Below are 19882 nucleotides of genomic sequence, written 5' to 3'. Positions count from 1 at the left end.
GTTGCTCCACTGTAAAGTTAACTTGATCTTCCCTTTGTCATTGGTAAGTATCTTGGGGAGTGATGCCTTGAGACTGTGCACACGTTCACTTCCTCATCATACTTTTGCCACTAATTTCAGTGTCTACTGATGGTTCTTGCCTGCAAACGTTATTACTGTGGTGCTGGTTTAAGAGTGATTTTCTATTTTCTTTACTCCCCCCACATTTATTAATTTGAATTCTGCTGTAAGGAAGCACTATCCCTTCTCCCTCACTTACATATTTATTCACTTATTAATTATGTCAGTATGAATTTTTAGGTGTTTATTTTATTCTGTGGGTCATAGCCAAAGATTGTCTTCATTTATTTTGTTGCTCAGTTGTTCTAGCTTTGCCATTGGGAGCTTTGTCAAGTTGACTTTTGTGTCTTTTTGACATACCCCCATCAGTTTTTGTGCACTTTCTCACTAGAAATGTTTGCATTCTTGATTCTCTTTAAGCTTTTCTTTTTCGGCCCTTTTACCTTCTCTTAAGTCTTGCTGTTTTTTGAGTAAGCTGAAGACTTAGATACAAGGGTATATACTTACATTCTTCAGTAGTCAGATAAAGAAGACTGAATTGGATACTTTATTGGAATAGTAGGATGCTTTTTAAAAGATCTGGTATTCTCTTCAATTTAATCATTGGGTATGGGGTTTCTTTTGGAAGTGACAAAAATGTCCTAAAATTGGATAGTGTGATGGTTACACAATTCTGTAAATATGTGAAAAATGACTGAATTGTGCACCTTATAAGGGCGGTTTTTGTGGTATGTTAATTATAGCTTAGAAAAGCTGTCCTCAAAAGAAGCCAGACCCATGAACCAGAGATGTTTACTGTCCCGAATGGGTAAGACATGGAGATAGGTCTTTCTTCTTCATTTGATCACAAATATTATTTTAGAGGTGGTGAGGACCTGATAGAGGACTGGGGACTGACTTATGTAAGGTGATGTGATCTGAATTTTTTACTCCTTGTGTCAGTATCCTGAGAGAACAGTTGGGTTCATCAGCAGAAAGTCACTTTGCTTCTTTTCTGCAGACTCCCTCTCCAGTGCTTCCCAGTTACTGAATGTTTAGTTGAGTGTTTAAATGCAAATGGTGGATATGATGATACATTGAAATGAATCCACTAGACCTGGCCTGGTCTGGACTAGCTCTGTGAAAAATATTTGAAATGACATTAATGGCATTTAGTACTTAAGGAATGTACTTTCTTTAGATTTAAACAAGGAATGCAAATACCTCTCCCTACATTAACAAAGTTGCTACGTGTAAAATGATGTGGAAAGCCTTAGTAATCTAGAGCATTAGTGATGCCTTTTATGTAGTACTTGTCTGAAAGAGTCATGAAAATTCTTTGGAATCTCGTTAACAATTCTTTCTTCAATCCTTACATCAGACTAAGTGTGCATTCCTTAAGTTTCCATAGCAGAACAGTGGCAGGGTTTGGGAAGAGAATGGCTTTTTAATTAAAAAAAAAATTTTTTTTTAGTGTGTCACTTTATGGCATTTCCCTTTCTTTTAGATCAGCATCACTCATGGTTACAAGAAATGGGGTACACATTTGTGATTTCTGTGAACTCAAAAGGGTATACCCTGTAGGACACAGCATATGCAAAAGTTATAAAATGAGGAGACTTGATTTCTAGAGGTGACAAGAACTAGTCTTCTATGTATGGCTACTTGCCCTTGAAAAGATGAGGTCTGGGTATCTATATTCTAGATCTGGCTCATAGGAGAAATAGATAGGTAAACACTATTCAAAGTAAGATTTTTAAAAAAAAAAATAGAAATTCATCTTTATTTCTCTTATGGCACCTGAATCTTTCTACCTAGTGTATACCTATGTATGTATGTATGTTCCTAAGCTCCATTGCTAGACCGTCACGATCTTAGGACAGGGTTCTTATTGAAGTTTTTAGGTCTCCTAAGGTCTGCCATAGTACCTTTTGCATATAGTGTAGCAAGTAGAGGTTGAATGAGTGAATAAGTAAGATGTTTTCCCAGAGAAGTTGTCTGGTTTGGGGATCATAGTGGTTTGGATTTCTGGTTTGGAAACATGTTTTATTGGTCTGGTAGTTTATTGCTTAAATTTTGTTACACGTAATCCTTTAAAACATCATTCCTTGACAGATAAGTGGACATTTTTGAAATGATAGTAAAGTGTTTTATAGTACTGGGTTTACTCTTCTAGGTAGAGGGGGCAAATTTTTATTTTAGGGACTTATTCCATGAGGCTTCTGGATGTTTATTAGCTCTTTGTTCTGTTACTTTGATCACAAGCATGTGCTATTTGTAAGATGCCATATTTTGTCATTTTTAGTGATTTACTAATCTTGAAGATATCTAAATGTTCAGCGTTCTGGAATGATGCCTGGTAAATGTAAGAGAGAGGAAAGCAGAGGGCTCACTGCAACCTGTGGCAGCCAAGCCTTATTATCTTTTTTCAGCATATCACAGTGACTCAACCTTACTGGCACATGGCTGTGTTTGGGGCATCTGCTATGACATCTCATCCGCCCACAACTACCTGTTGCATTTTTTGTTCATGTTCTGAATTTCATTACTTAATTAAAAATAGATGCTCAGTGTACTTGGTTACTAAATAGAACGGTTTTAAAAGATGAGTGCTGTAAGCTTTGAAGACTGATCTCCGTTTGCTGCCTTAGTCCCTCTAGCTGGCAGGCTGAGCCTTTATTATTAGCCTTGTGCCTGGAAGGAAGGTGCTGCGCAGGAGGCATTAGTTTAATTTTGAGGATGGGTGACTTTTAACCATTTAGTATCTAGCTGTTCACTGGGCTTTTCCATTTCACTTTCTTTTCTGTATTCTTTTGTGATCTTTTTCCTTTCTTCATATATATTTTTTGTATATTCATTATATGAAAATACATCTCTAAACCATATATAGTATTATTTTGTATATTTAAAAGGTTCATACAAATGGTATCATCCTGTGTGTGTGTGTGTGTGTGTGTGTAGTTTTTTTTCTTTTTTTCCCCTGCAGCTTGCTTGTTTTGTTTAGTAGGAAGTTCATGAGATTTACCTGTTAATACCTATGGTTCAAGTTCTTCGGACTGCATTGCTGTATCATATTCCATTGTATAAATATGCCTCCCAATTTTTTATTCATTCTCCTGACTGTCTTACATGTTGTTTTAAGTTTCTTTTGATGAAGAATGCATGCCATAATGAACATTCTCCCACCTTTGTGCAAGAAGATATATATGAGAATATTTTCTGGGGCTTCCTTTTTTTGTATTGGGTGTGTTCATCCATTAGTGGTTATAAAATCAGTTGAGTGAGTCACTCCAACATCTAAAAAATGAATGAGAATAGAATGGAAACTATCAGAATGTGTCACACATAATAAAAATAAGCACTGTTTTGTGGATTTTGCTTTCAGTTAAATAAGTAAGTATGTGGGTACTGGGTCACAATGCAAAATATGTGTGTTTTGATAAAAAAAAGTTTGAAAGCAAAAAAAAAAAAGTTTGAAAGCAAGCTACCCCTCTAGGGTATATTCCTAGGAATAAAATTGCTGGCTCTTAAGGTATATGCATCTTCCATTTTATTAGACATTGCTAGATTGTATCAATTCCCTTTCACCAGAAATGAATGAGAGTTCCCATTGTTCTGTAGCCTTAACAATACTCTGTGTGGTCAGACTTAAATTTTTGTTAAGCTAATGGGTGTGAAAGAGAATCTCATTATGTTTTTAATTTGTATTTTCATGATTATTAGCATAGTGAAGAATATTTTGCCAATTCAGGTGTTTTTCTTTTAGGAATATCCTTTGCCCATCTTTTAAGTGGGTTGTTTGTAGTTTTATATAGATTTTATTTTATTTTTGAAAAAAATTTATTAAAAGATTTTTTCTAATGTTGATTTTTAAGAGAGAGAGAGAGAGAGCGCGAGAGAGCGCGCACATAAGTGAGGGAGAGGCAGAGAGAGAGATAGGGAAACACAGAATTTGAAGCAGGCTCCAGGCTCCAATCTGTCAGCACCGAGTTGGACGTGGGGCTTGATCTTATAAACTGTGAGATCGTGACCTGAGCCAAAATGAAGAGTGAGGTGCTTAACCAACAGAGCCACCCAGGAACCTCTGTATAGATTTTAAATCATTCTTTATGTATTTTGGAAGCTAATCTTTTAGCAGTTATATGTATTGCAAATATCTTCATGCAGTCTGTGGCTTATATTCTTTTTTAAAAAAGTATATGTTATCTATTTTGAGAGAGAGAGCAAGAGAAAGCGAGAGAGTACGGTAGCGGCAGAGAGAGAGGGAAAGAGAGAAAATCCCAAGCAGGTTGCACCCTGTCAGTGGGGCTCAATCTCATGAACTGTGAGATCGTGACTTGAGCCAAAATCAAGAGTCAGACATTTAACCACCTGACCTACCCAGACACCCCAGTATTCTTAATTTCATGCTATTGATGTCCAGAAGTTTTAATTTTAATGAAGTCAAATTCATCAGTATTTTCCTTTTTAGATTTGTGCTGTGTGTGTGTGTGTGTGTGTGTGTGTGTGTGCGTGTGTGTGTGTGTGTGTGTATGTTTGTGAAAGAGAGGGAGAATTTCAGGAAATTCTGTCACACTCAAAAGTCATACATCTTCCTCCAAGAATTTTAAAGTTTTCCTTTTTGCTCTTCAAATGGAAATTTATTTTTTTCTATAAAACATGTTGTGAGAGATATAGTTTTTTTCTTCAGATGGATAATTGGTTATCCCAGCATCATTTATTGAAAAGTCATCCTTTGCCTGTGGATCTACAATACTACCTCTCTTATTATGTCAAATGTACATCATACATGGATCTGTTTCTAGGCTTTCTGTCATGTTCTGTCAGCCTCATTGTCCTTATGCCAATTGCACACAGTGTTAATGATTACAGTTTTATAGTATGTCATAATATCTGGTAGGAAAACTTTCATCCATCTTGTTCTGATTCTTAAAAATTGCCTTGCTTAACCATATATTCTAGAGACTTTTATGATAACCTCATTTAAATAGTTGCATACTGTTCTATTAGACCATCCCCGAATTCACTTAACAAAGCTCCTCTTCTTAACTCATTGACAAAAGAAAATAAAGGGAAAATGACCTGGTGAGAAGGGCTAATTGAGAATTAATTGTCGGGAAAGCTCTCTGAGGAAATGGCATTTAAGTTTAATCATGAAAGATAAGAATAATTCGATGTGAAGAGCTGGGGAAGTTGATGTAAAAAGGGAATACTGGGTGTAAAGGCAGGAGAAAGCTTTGCATGTTCAAGGATCTGCAAGGCCACTGAAAGTTGAAATGTAGTGAGAAAGTGTAAGAGGGAAATGAGATGAGATTCTAAAGATAGTCGGGGGCCCGATTATGGAGAGCCTGGTGGGCTCTATTAGGAAACTTGGGTTTTATTCTGGGTGGAATAAGGAGTTATTGAAGAATTTTAAGCCGAGTGACATGATCTAATTTATATTAAAAAATCATTGGTTGTTATATAGAAAGAGGCTTGTGCAGGATAAGGTAGTCTAGTTAGCCGTCCTTTTGTACAGTAGACCAGGTGACAGATGATGGAATGTTAAGAATATGGTGGTGGCAGTGGAGATGGAAGGAGGTGAATAGATTATAAGCTATTTAGAAGGTAAAAACATGAGGATGTTGAATTTGGGATTTGATAGAGAATCAAGAATGACTTCTTCCTTCTAAATTTGAGCTAGTGAGTAAGATGGTTATGCCATCTGCCGAGATGAGAAAGATTGGTGGAGGAACGACCTTAATTTTGATTGATTGTTGTCTATGTCTGCCATGCAGTTATCATTGTAGGTTTCCTTTTGCTTCTTTCCTGTGTTGAATCTCTTATCTTACTTTCTTGTTTTACCCTCTTGTTTTGTTGGAGCGTGCACTTCAGTAGCATACTAAGAAACGGAGAAGAGGAGGTTTATTTTTGAGTTCTTGAAAGTCTGAAAATGTATTTATTCTACATTTAAACTTGATTCATAATTTGGGCAGGTACAGAAGTCTGTTGCAAATTATCTTCCCTTCAGATTTTGAAGGCCTTGGTCTGTAATGTTGGGAACCCTTGACACATGTTGTTGTAGTTTCATGGATGCGGTGTCTTCTCTGTAAGGATATTAATTACTGTTTGTTTTTAAAATTGAGGTATAATTGACCATAGTTTTAAAACAGCATTTTTTCTGTACCTTTCGCTATCTCGGTTTTGCTCTCTGTCTTTAGTGTTGGTGGCTTTCCTCAAACTGTTGATTCTTGGCTGTCCATGTCTATTAAGGAGGGAAGAAGAAAAATGTGAATTTGAAGATGTTGTACATGGGTGGACTTCTCAGCTACTGAACTTCACTGTAGCGTGATCAGGCAGCACCCTGGCCTCTTTCTTAGCTGATAGTCGGATTCATTATTTGCAGATCTTTTCTCTAGGGCTATAAAAAATAAAAGTTTCTCTATTGGGGCGCCTGGGTGGCTCAGTTGGTTAAGCGGCCGACTTCGGCTCAGGTCATGATCTCACGGTCCATGAGTTCAAGCCTGGTGTCAGGCTCTGTGCTGACAGCTTGGAGCCTGGAGCCTGCTTCAGAATCTCTCTCCCTCTCTCTCTGCCCCTCCTCTGCTCATGCTCTGTTTCTGTCTCTCAAAAAATGAATAAAAACGTTAAAAAAATAAAAAAAGTGTCTATATGGATGCATATAGTCCTGTGTGCCAGCAAAATTCTAACTATTGGGCCAGAGTATGTAAATATTTAGACTTCTGACGTATTTGGTGTATTGTTATATTTATATGTAAGGATATTTAAATATACATATAATTATATGTCTCTTCAGAAATGTATTATCAATTTATATTTTCACTAGCAGTTATGAACATGCCAGTTCCTGTACAGTTTTGATAAAATCGGTATTATAAATTCTGTACAGTTATTGCTAATTCAATAGATGCAAATGGTATTTAATTGCTCTTATATTTTCCTTTATTTATTGATATGTGTGTGTGTAAATTACCACTTCATGATGTCTGTCCCCTTTTCTGATGTGGTATTTGTCTTTTTTGATTTATAAAACTTTTATATATATTATGAAGATTAACCCTTTGTCATAGATGTTATAGATGTTTTTTCCCCAGATTTTCATTGTCTTTCAATTAAATTAATTTATTTAGTATGCAGAAGCTCTTAAATATTGCTCATTTTTTGAAGCAATAATAAATGTACAGCACATAAAAAGTAGAAGGGTGTTAAGTAGAAAAGAAGTCACTTTCCTATTCCTTTCTCCTAATTTTATTCTCTGGAGGTAACTACTCTCAGCAGTTTCTTTTCTTTCTTTCTAGGGGTGTTCTTTGTAGATGTAAGCTCCCCCCCACCTTTTTTCCATTTCTGTCTAAATAGTACATGTGGCAGAGTGTTATGGTAATGGCCCCGAATAAATCATGCCTCTCTTTATCTGGTCTTCTCTGAAGATGATTTTACCCCTCCTTACATCAACAGGTAGAGAGTCTGTTTCCTCACCCCAGAATCCGGGCTGCCATTGTGACTTATCGTTACCAGTGGAATGTGGCAAAAATGTCTTGTGACTTCTGAGCGTAGGCTCTACCAGGTCTTGCGGTTCTGTTCTCGTGTGGAATACTCCCATCACCATGTTCAGGGGGCTTGGGTCTGGTCTCCTTGAGAGAGACCGGCCCACGGAGCCCAGCTGCCCAGGTTCTGCCTGGCCCCACAACCAGCCTGTCAGCCAAATGCAGCTGCATGTGCGAGCCATCCAGGGGCTGGCAGGACTGACCAGCCCACTGACGCGGTGATGGGAGATAACAAGTTGTTTCCTGAAGCCATGAAGTGTTGGGGTAGTTTGTTATGCAGCAATAGATAATTGAGAGAGTAGCGTATTATGTATTCATCTGACCTGTATATTTTGAAGACTGTTCTGTATTAGTACTGATATAGCTGCTGCCCCTTTTAAATGTCTGCATAATATTCCAGCATCTGAGCATACTCTAATTTAATCATTTGTTACTGAGACAGGTTCAGTGTCTATCTTTTGTTATAACATGGGGCTGTAAAGAATCTCCTTTACATTTATCTTTGATGTGCCAAAATGTTTACTTTTTATGTTGTCATCAAATCTATTTCCTTCTTGAGTTCTTTTAACATTTTGCAAAATTAATGCCTTTTCCACTTTGAGACACCTGTATTTTTTCCTGAGATACCTATGCTTTCTTGTATTGTAGTTTCATTTTTACTTGAAATTAATCTGGAATTTATTTTGGTATATGATACAATGTAGGAATGGGATATTATTTTTCTAAATAATTGTCTGGTTGTCGTAGCACTATTTATAGAATAAATCTTTCACTTATTCACTATTTTGAAATGCCATCTTATGTGCTAAATTCCTGTATTTAGCACATATCTGTATTTGCTTTGTGCAGTTATACAGCTTTTCAATTATTATAGCTGCATACTACGTTTAAATACTCATCATCTCACCTGCTGGGAGTTTGAATAAAACCTTTTTGTTTGCAGAGAATGGATGTCTTTACAACAGGGGTCAGCAAACTTTCTGTGGGGTCGGTTTGTATTTTAGGCATGTAAGTCTTACGGTCTATGTTACAACTATTCAGCTCTTGTAGCATGGGATCTATGACAAAACACAAATGAATACGCGTGTTCTAATAAGATTTGATTTACAAAAAGAAGCAAGCAGCCCTTGGATTGTAGTTTTACAATATTGAGTATACCTGCTTTTAATATTGATACCTCTTCAGGAATGTGATCAGTCTGTCCTATTTATGCCCACTTCTCTGTCAGTAAAGTTTTGTGTTTTCTTTATTTTGTTCCTGCACATTTACCGTTCACTTTATTCCTAGGTGGTTTATTCTTTGACTGCTTTCAAGTGGAGATTTTTAGTGGTTTATTGGCATAGATGAAAGCTAATTTAGAAGTTCGATTGAAGTAGAAGGAAAAGATGTATCGGAAAATTTAGTAGCTCAATGATCTGTTATCCGAATCACTAAGAATATTTAAGAAGAGTTCGAAGAAAGGAAAAATAGCCGGAACCAGAAGATCTAAAGCAATACTGGGGGAAGGGGCTGGGGTGGCACAAGCCAGAAATCAAGGTAGACAAAGGATGGAACCCAGTGAGCCGCCTTTAGGGGTGTTGGATGGTAGCATGATGTAGTGGTAAGCAGGTATAAGGTTTTTAGTCAGTGAGTGTGAATCCTGATTTTGACATTTAATAGCTTAATGAGCTTTGGCAAATTGCATACCCTTTCTGTGCCTCGGTTTTCTCTTACTTGGGGATATTGATAATTGTCTTATTGAGTATTTAGGGGGAGGAAAGGATATAACTCAATGTAAAGTACTTAGAATATTTGTATTCTAACAATACATTTAGTGTATTGTATGTATGTAATGTAATGTAATGTATGTATGCATGTAATGTATGTAATGTAATATAATAATACATTTAGTGTGCAATAAATGGTAGCTATTTTTATCTATGACAATAAAAATACTATTATTATCATATTATGTGTCTTATATAATATATTATGCATGGCATCATACATATCATTATTTCACTGTAACTGTTGTTAGGCAGTTGGTGGAATCACTTTGGCATTTCAGAATCAGGGACTCTTTAAAGAGTGAGTGTCCATGCAGGTGGTATAAGGGAGCTGTCTAAATAAGACTAAGGCAAGCAGAGCAAGATAAGAGGTCACACACGTATAACAAAAGTCAGAGATCATAGAGCAGATAAGGACAGGAGAGCCAGAGACTTCTGTTTCTGGGGTAGCTTTCTGTCTTTGTTCATCGCCTTTTGGAGATCCATGGAAGCAGAAAAAAATATCGGTGTAGCTAACTCAGACCCTCAGGTGGATGTACTTTGAAATATTTGAGTAGGTTGAAGAATGAATGGGCTTGGCGATGCCAACTTCTATTTTAGCAGACAGAACCTAACTGTTTTCAGCAGGTGTTTGAGACTGAACATTGGCTGTCTTGAGCAGAGACATGCAGTTCTCTACACAGGGTTGAAGAAGCTTTCCTGCCAGGACCTCAGAAGATGGTGTACAGACTAATGTGGGGAGCTCTGTGGGAGGGTGGGGAGCTAGTATGGGCAGTGCGTGGGTGGGGTTGTGGATGTTACAGGGCAGAATTTTGGCTAGGGCTCAAGGTGCTTATCTAGGCACCCGAGCATCTAGAAACACAGTGAATGGTGCATAGTGTTGATATTTTGAGCGGTATTACCATTCCTAGGTTGTCCTCCGGGAATTTGTGTGTGTGTGTGTGTGTGTGTGTGTGTGTGTGTGTGTGTGTGTGTGTGTTTTAACTTGGAGAAACACAAGTTCCCCTACTCCTCGTGCTCTAGGCTTTTCTTCTCTTAGATCTTTGACTTGGGTAGCTGCCTGTCTAGCCTTCTTCTGATTATAATAGTATGATACAGTAATGTAAATTTTCATAGGGTGATACAGTAATGTAAATAATGTCAAACAGTTAACTTTTTTTTTTTTTTTAACATTTCAGAGGGCTTTCACTTATTTTGTACATAGGATTTTTGAGAGAAGAAGTCAAAGGATGGTATTGGCTTTGGCCCAGTGAACTCTGACATCATTGACTTTAGGAACTTGTGCTAGGGTTTCACAGTCTTCCTACAGAGACTAGGGTGGTCAATGCTGGGAGAAACCTGGGTCTGGAGGTTAATGATTTTGATTATGAATTATGAATCATATGGGCTTTTCATGCCTTACAGTGACTTAATTTCAGAGTGACTTCATTGGGTATGGAAGTTTGGGTAGGGGAAGAGGTAAAGAGAAGTTGCCAGTCTAATGTGTAAAGGAAAGGAGGTAGAAGATTGATTTAATCTATTCCTAACTCTACTTTGTACTGTTCAGGGGAACAAAAAAATCACTCTTACTGTTATCTTTTGTCCCCTCTATTCTGTGCAATTTTAAGATGGTATTTTTTGACTGGTTTCTGTTTCATTAGAATGACAAATTTGCAGAGTTCTTTAGAAGATGAGTGGGACTCTTTTAGTTCACATTCATGGGCACATGATAATAAGTTTGTTTCAAGACTGCAAATTAGGGGCACCTGGGTGGCTGTCAGTTAAGCGTCTGACTTTGGCTCAAGTCATGATCTCGGGGTTCTCAGGTGCAAGGCCTGTGTCCGGCTCTGTGCTGACAGCTCAGAGTCTGGAGCCTGCTTCAGATTCTGTGTCTCCCTCTCTCTCTGCCCCTCCCCCCACTTACACTCTATCTCTCTGTCTCTCTCTATCTCTCTCTTTAAAAAAAATTAAAAAAAAAGTGCAAATTAACTAGTCCTGTGCTCTCACTTACATGTTAAAGGACTCTAAGAAATCCATGTAGGTAGCCCCCTGTTTAACTTACATGATCCCTGAATAATCTTGCTTTCTGGTGCCATATTCTTGAGAAACAATTTTGTAATCTTCCTTTCAGGGCCACATTTCCTGAGTAATTTGGTTATCTTTCTAATGGCATGTTATGAAAGTTGTTTTTCCCATTGACCTTGCTTTTCTTGACTTTTTGAAAAATGTATCCTTTTTTGTTTTCTGAAATAGTTTTCATCTCAACCTTTGCTCTTGCCAACTTATTGATAAGAGCTCTTGAGTCAAGTGGAAGTTTTGGGAGAACGTTTTGAAGTTCCACTGTGAAGTGGGTATAATGCCCTCAGAAGGATTGTTTGTTGTTGTCGTTTTTTAATCTGTGGACTCCTTAGACTTTTTAATTTAAAAACAGCATTTAAAAATTTTGTGCTTCAGTAAATTCTTAATAGGTAAATTCAGTTTGGGGCTTGGCACACACTTTGCTTTTAATGTGGTAAAATATATACACCATTTTCACTTTTCACTTTTTATGTGTACAGTTGAGTGGCATTGAGCACAATGTAGTGCAGCGGCCACCGCCACCCCTCTCCAGAGCTTCATCTTCCCAAACTGAAACCCTGTGCCCATGAAATGATAACTTCCTGTTCCCCTCTGCCTCCATTTTATTTTATTTTCTGTTTATGAATCCGACTGCTTTTGGTACCTTGTAGAAGGGGAATTATGCAGTACTTTTTCCTTTATGAGTGGCTTATTTTACTTTGAGTAATGTCTTCAAGGTTTTTCCTGTAGCACAGCTCAAAATTTCCTTCCTTTTTAATAAGGCTGGGTAATATTCCATTGTGTGTATATAACACATTTGTTTATCCACTTATCCATCCAGATCCAACCATTTGACTATTGTGAATAATGCTGCTATAATCATAGGTGTACAGATATCTGTTGGGAGTCCTGTTTTCAGTTCTTTTGGGGGTATACCCAGAAGTGGAATTAAACATGTGGTAATTCTACTTTTAATTTTTTCAGGAGTCACCATATCCACTTCCACAGTGGCTGCATCGTTTTATATTGCCATCAGCAATGCGTGGGCTTCCAAATTTTCCACATCCCCACCAGCACTTGCTGTTTGTCAAATTTTTTCTTTGTTTTTAAATTAAAAAAAAATTAGTACTCATCCTAATGGTATATCCTAATGAAGTGGTATATCATTGTGGTTTTGCATTTTCCTGATGACCATTGACATTGAGCATCTTTTCATGTGCTTAGGGGCAAGTTGCATATCTGCTTTGGAGAAATGTCTATTCAAGGTTTTTGCCCATTTTTTAATTGTGTTGCTGGTGGTGAGTTGTAGGAGTTCTTTATATATATACTCTAGATTCTTTATATATTCTAGATAATCAATTCCTTATAAGATATATGATTTGAAAATATCTTTTCCCATTCCATAGGTTGCCTTGTTTCTGTTCATAGTATCCTTTGATGCACAATGTTTTTACTTTTGTTGAAGTATATGTGGTATAAGAGTTCGACTTTTTTTTTTTTTTTTTTTTGCATGTGGATATCCAGTTTTCACAACACTATTTGTTGAAAAGACAATCTTTCCCTCCATTAAATGGGTTTGGCACTATTGTTGAAATTATTTGACCATATATTTGAGGGTTTATTTCTGGGATCTGTATTCTATTCACTTGGTCTGTATGTCTGTCTTTATGCCAATACCACATTCTTTTGTTTAGCTTTGTAGTAAGTTTTGAAATTGGGAAGTGTGAGACCTCCACCATTGTTCTTTTTTTTGCAAGATTGCTTTGGCTATTCAGTATTCAGGATCCCTTGAGCTTCCATATGGATTTTAGGATGGCTTTTTCCGTTTCTGCAAAGATTGTTGTAGAGATTTTGATAGGGATTGCTTTGAATTGATAGATTGTTTTTGGGTGGTATCGACATTTGAACAGTATTGAGTCATCAGTGAACACAGGATGTCTTCCCGTTTATCTGTGTCCTCTTTAATTTCTTTTGGCAATGTTTTGTAGGTTTGAGTACAGTAGTCCCTCCTTTTCTGTGGTTTTGCTTTTCATGGTTTCAGTTACCCATGGTCAAGTATGGTCCAGAAGCGGGTGGTCCTCCTCCTGACACATCATCAGAAGGTCAGTAGTAGCCTAATGCTACCTCATGATGCCTACCTCCTTCACCTCCCTTCATCTCATCGTGCAGGCATTTTATCATCTCCCATGGTCACAAGAAGAGTGAGTACAGTATAGTAAGATACTATGAGAGAGAGAGAGAGACCACATTCACATAACTTTTATTATAGTATACCATTACAATTGTTCCATTTACTTAATAGTTGTTGTTGTTAATCTCTTACTGTGCCTACTTTATAAACTAAACTTTATCATAGGTATGTATAGGGAAAAACAGAATATACATAGGATTTGGTACTGTCTGCGGTTTTAGGCATCTGTTGGGGGTCTTGGAATGTGTTTCCTGTGGATAAGTGGGGGACTGCTATATTCAACCCTTGCCTCCTTGGTTAAGTTTATTCCTAAGTATTTTATTCTTTTTAATACTATTATAAATGGGATTGTTTTTTATAATTTCCTTTCCAGATTGTCCATTGTTAGGGTATAAAAATGCAGCTGATTTTTGCACGATCATGTATCCTGCAACTTTGCTGAAGTTATTAGTTCTAATAGTTTTGTGTGTGTGTGTGTGTGTGTGTGTGTGTGTGTGTGTAATCTTCAGGGTTTTCTATATATAAGATCATGTCCTCTGCAAACAGATATTTTTTCTTCTTCCTTTTGGATGCCTTTTATTTCTTTTTCTTGCCTAATTGGTCTGGTTAGGAGTTCTAGAACTGGTTTAAGTAGAAATGGTGAAAGCGGGCATTCCTGACCTTAGAGAAGAGGCTAGCAATCTTTCACATTTGAGTCCCCCCCCCCCCCCCCCAATTCATGCTTTGATTTAAGCCTTTGGCTGAGGAGGCAAACTAGTTAAGTGAGAAAAGTTAAAATAGTACTGCAATTGTGAACTTATTTTTGAACTGTAAATTCTTATGAAATTAGCTTCTGTAAAGGAGGCTGCCCAAAGGTTTAAGCCAGAATAAATGGGTGGAGCACCTTCATGGTTTTAGAAAAAGTTGAGGGTCTTAAAAGTCAAAGAGGTTTTTTTTACCTTTCCAGGCTGTGCAAGCACATAGATTTGCATTTACACTTTATTTTTACCCTTATACTGTAAATATATCTGAATATATACTGTTTGGTGTAGGGCTGAGGGAATAGCAGTTGGGGAGAACAGAGGGAACCAATATCTGTAGACAGTTTGGGGTATATGTTAGTTGCTTTTATTGGGCTTCTGCCTGTAAAGTAATCACAATAATGACAGCAGTAACAGCTACTGCACCAGATCCTGCCCCAGCCATATTAGACATACTACCTCCTAAAGCCTCTCATTACTGTATGAGGTGTAGTCTTTAGTATCGTCTTGTCACAGGCGAGGAATCAGTCCTCAGAAGTCAAGGTGAGGGTCCTAAGCTATCATGTGGCAGTGCCAGGGTTTGAAACCAAATCTGATTGTATAGCTCTACAACTTTCCCCTAATTTGTTGTTTTTGTTTTGTTTGTTTGATTTTAATTCTGCAACCATATCTTAAGCTTCTTTATTTTTTAAAGTTTTTTTTTTTTTTTTAAAGATTATTTATTTTTGAGAGAGAGAGAGAGCAAGTGCACATGAGCATGAGGGGGAGGGACAGAGATACAGGAAGAAAGAGAATCCCAAGTAGGCTCCATGCTGTCATCACAGAGCCCGACATGGGGCTTGATCCCATGAATCCTGAGATCGTGACCTGAGCCAAAACCAAGAGTTGGACGCTTTGCTGACTGAGCCATCCAGGCATCCCTTAAGCTCCTTTAAATACGGACCTACGGGTGTCTGGGTGGCTCAGTCAGTTGAGTGTCTGACTTAAGCTCAGATCATGATCTCACGGTTCTTGAGTTTGGGCCCTGCGCTGGGCTCTGTGCTGACAGTTCAGAGCCTGGAGCCTGCTTGATTCTGTGTCTCCTTCTCTGTCTTTCTCTCTGCCCCTTCCCCACTCACACTGTTTCTCTGTCTCTTAAAAATAAATAAACATTAAAAAAATTTAAATATAGGCCTAGACTCGTTATCAGTACAAGGAAAGTGCTGATCATCTAATACATTAAGGTAGAATCCTTCACATATATTCTTTGGTTGGTTAATTTGATCTCTGAGATGCTGATATCACTTCTCTGGCCAGCCTCTCTCTTAGCACCGACTCTTTGTGCTTGATTTTCTTTAAAGGCAAGAGAGGGCTGTGCTGAAATTGAGCCAGGACTTCGTATCATTAACACCCCTTTAAAGGGAGAGGAGAGCCATTTATGGGTAGATCTTCTACCCAGAGTAGAAGCCTTTTAATTGAGAATTAGTGACCATTAAATATTACTCATTTTTACTATTACTGTGTTAGTGCATAGATCATGCTGACATTTGGTTAACTCAAGCAACTCTATATTAAGCAGTAAGAACAATAATAGTTATTATCGTGCATAATGCTATCATTGTAATATGATTGCTTTGAAAGATATTATCACATTTGATCCTAAGCAGATGAGGTAGTTGAGACTCAAGTAAGTTAAGTGACTTGTTCAGGGTTGCCTTGCTAGACCATTCCATCAAAAGCAGGGCTCTCATGTTTTTCTCCATCTCAGGATCTGTCCTTTTGTCGCATATACATACATACATGCAGATGTATATATTTGTTTGTTTGTTTCCTCAAAGAAGGCAGGGGCCCCATCTGACATCACAGCTGTATCTTTAGTGCCTCGCATAGAACCTGGTACATAGTAGAAGCACAGTAAGCATAAAGCTGGGAATCTGGAAGTAGATTGTATGGTTCCAAGTTCAGGGCTGTATCCCAGTTGTCTTTTGGGGTTAAAAAAATTAGAGGGCACCAGGGAAAAAAAGAAGTGGTTAGATGTTGCTACTCCCTTAACTTGGACATTAAATGTTTAAACTCATTGATTAAAAACATCTTTTTACGGGGCACGTGGGTGGCTCAGTCAGTCGAGCATCCGACTTTGGCTCAGGTCATGATCTCACGGTTTGTGAGTTCCAGCCCTGCGTTGGGTTTGCTGCTGTCAGCCCAGAGCCAGCTTCAGGACCCTCTGCCCGCCCCCTCCCTCCCCTGCTCACACACACTCTCTCAAAGAATAAAAAAATAAAACCAACAAAAACCTTTTTACCTTTTTATTGAAGTAGAGTATATGTTTATTATTTTTTTTAAAGTTTATTTATTTGGGAGAGAGAGAGTGAGCGAGAGAGAGTGCCCAGGTGTGTGCATGTGCACAGGGGAGGGGCAGAGAGAGGGAGCGGAGTCCCAAGTAGGCTCTGCACTGTTAGTGCACGGACTCCAACACAGGCCTGAACCCACGAACCCTGTGAGTTCATGACTTGAGCCAAAATCAAGAGTCAGATGCTTAACCGACTGAGCCACCTAGGCGCCTCTGGAAGTATAGTATACATTTAGAAAAGTGCACCCAACCATATATATATTACTCAGAGGATTTCCAGAAACTGAATACATTTGTGTAATTGGGACCTAAAAAAACCTGAACGTTATTAGCACCTCACACATCCTCCGGTGCTCTCCCCTTCCCATCACACACGCACAGAATAACTACCATCATGCCTTCTAAAATCAGAAGTTGGTTTTTCCTTTTTAAAAAAACTTAATATAAGTGGAATTTGTAACCCACAAACTGGCATTTTGTGTCTGGCTTCTTTGGTTCTGGCATTATGTTTGTGAATTTCTGTATTGTTGCGGATATATTCATTCTCCTGGCTGAGCAAGGACTGTTCCATTATGTGAACATACCAGTTTGTCTGTTGTGCTGTTGAAAGACATTTGGGTAATTCCGACTTTTTGTCTAATATGAACACTGCTGCTGTGAATATTCTAGTACATGTCTTTTGGTGAATGTTATGTATATGTGTCCGCACCCTCTGGATTTTAAATTAAGAATAGGATAAATAAATATTTAAAAATTACTTTAGTTCCATATTGTAATTAAAGGAGAAAGCTAGGGATGGAAGACAGAAGAGGGTAAAGAGGGATAGAAGGGAGGTAGAAGGACAGTGTGACGGGGAGATACAATTAAGAAAGAAGAAAAGAATATAGAGAAGAAAGGATGAAGAGAAACAGAGGCAAACATACAGCCATTGAGAGGGGCCCCTAAATTCAAGGTCCTAAAAAACTCTGTCTCAATCTTGAGGATTGGCTTCAAGGTATTATCATTTCCTGAAATGTGCCTCTCTCTACACCCCATCAGCACCTCTCTGAGGCTCTCTGACTTCCCGTCGACTCATTTACCTCCGTCTGTGCGGTGGACTCAGGTCTCTAAACAGACGACAATTGTATATACTTTGTTCTTTTTTTTCTTAAAATTTTTAATGTTTATTTTATTTTTGAGAGAGAGACAGAGCATGAGCAGGGGAGGGGCAGAGAGAGAGGGAGACACAGAATCTGAAGCAGGCTCCAGGCTCTAAGCTGTCAGCACAGAGCCGGACGTGGGACTCGAACCCACGAACCATGAGATCATGACCCGAGCTGAAGTCGGATGCTTAACTGACTGAGCCACCCAGGCTCCCCTATACTTTTTTTCTATAAAGAAATGAGCAGTAAATGAATGTAGCTTTTGTGAATAGTATAAAGCTCTTTTTTCATAGGCTGTCTTTGCCCTCGGTAGATCTGTGAGGAATGTTTTTATAACCTCTCCTTAAAAATTGTTTTAAACACATGAGACAACATAAGTCTCAGAGAGACTGAGCATCTCATCCAGGGTTACTTCGCTGACAAGTGGTGGAGGCCAGGACTGGATCCTAGGACTGGATCCCAAGTCTATTCTACCAGACGCTATGTATTTTTTCTAGAGGGCATTGGCCAGGAAAAGATAGGAGTCACTTGTTAATACAGTATACTGTGGAATGGGTTTTCTAGCCATATTTATGCAACATCTTTAGATACGGACATAAAAAAAGCCTCTGTTACTGGCTAGAATTCAGACAAATTTGTTAGGCGATTGAGACTAAAACTTAAACATCAGGAATAGTTCAGTTTTAGAGCTCATTCAGAAAAAGTAGCTATCTAAAATAGCAGTATTTTCTAGGCAATAATTTACTACAAATGGGCTAGATCCCAGATCATTTGACAGGAGTTTGTAGTTGCCTGCAAATTAAAGACTGAGGGGAGGGAATCCAATTTCGTAGTGGGTACTGGGACGGAAATTCAACATGTATTTATTTTATGGTCTCTCACTGAATAACTCTTTGACCTAAATTATCAGACTCCATTTATATATATATTTTTTACATTATTTAAGTCATTGAAGAGTTGGAAGCTTGGATGATGTTGCAAATCTTAACTAAAAGTGTATAATTATTGGCATTGTGGAATAATTTCTTATAGCACATCACTGTGTATTTAATTTTTCCTAAGAATATTACATAATGCTTTTGTGTAATAAAAATATCTTTAGGAATTGTTTATTGGCAGGTTTTTACAAATGTATTTATTAAGTCCCTCTTTATACATGTTATGTAAGAAATAAAAGAATATGTAAGTCTGAAGACAATTCTGCTGACCAAAATAGTTCAAATGGAGAATTGAAAGTATAGGGTGGTTGGCAGAATTGCTGAGATAAATTATTTTTAATTTTTAAAAAAATTTTTCAAAGTTTATTTATTTTTGAGAGACAGAGAGCGAGTGGGGGAGGGGTAGAGAGAGAGAGACACAGAATCTGAAGTAGGCTCCAGGCTCTGATCTGTCATCACAGAGCCCGATGTGGGGCTTGAACCCATGAAGCATGAGATCATGATCTGAGCTGAAGTCGGACACTTAACTGACTGAGCCGCCCAGGTGCCCCCCAGATTGGCAGTCTTTATGCACGAGTGGAGGCCTGGCATTTAAATCTGTGCTGTACTATCTCTAGACTTTCTTAAAAATTATGACTGACTGCCATGGATTATGCCAGCTGTCATGTTGCAAGATTGGGTGAACCCTCCCAACTAGATCATCAAATTAGTTAATGTCTTCTTACGAGGAATGAGTCCAAGAACATGTTGGAGCTACATCTGGGTGCAGATGAAGTAGTGTTGCAAATTCTGAGCAGTCAGATAATCTGATGATAAATTTTAAGCAGTGAACTGTGTTGATATTACTGACAATTTAGCAGAGATATCAAAAGAACACTTGAACAAATTAGTAGGGCTTGTTACTGTGATGGGGAAACCAAGGTGGATAGGGAGAATGGGGGACATCAAAGTAAAGCAATTTATCTTCCTATCCAAGGACCTTCAGCATTTAGAGGATCTTTTGAGAAGTTTTCTCAAATCGCCTATGGTGAAAGATAAGAGTTTAAAGATTTTTTGACTCTGTAACCAACTGGTACTTTTGTAAACTATAATAGAAATGAATTACTAGAAAAATGAAGTAAAAAAGACATGAGATACAAGGCCGGATTTTAAAATA

At 37.9% G+C, this 19882-nt stretch overlaps 1 protein-coding gene across 4 annotated transcripts in view; it reads left to right on the top strand.

Annotated features, from left to right (window-relative positions):
• Nucleotides 1-19882, top strand: part of BABAM2 (BRISC and BRCA1 A complex member 2) — a 397579-nt gene that overhangs the window by 8349 nt on the left and 369348 nt on the right. The gene's annotated exons all lie outside the window — the stretch shown is intronic.

This window comes from Panthera pardus, unplaced genomic scaffold (genome assembly GCF_024362965.1).
Source record: "Panthera pardus isolate Hobbes unplaced genomic scaffold, ASM2436296v1 HiC_scaffold_26, whole genome shotgun sequence".
NCBI classification, from domain to species: Eukaryota; Metazoa; Chordata; class Mammalia; order Carnivora; family Felidae; genus Panthera; species Panthera pardus.
The sequence above is the reverse complement of the archived record's forward strand: the minus strand, read 5'-3'. Positions and strand labels throughout refer to the sequence as shown.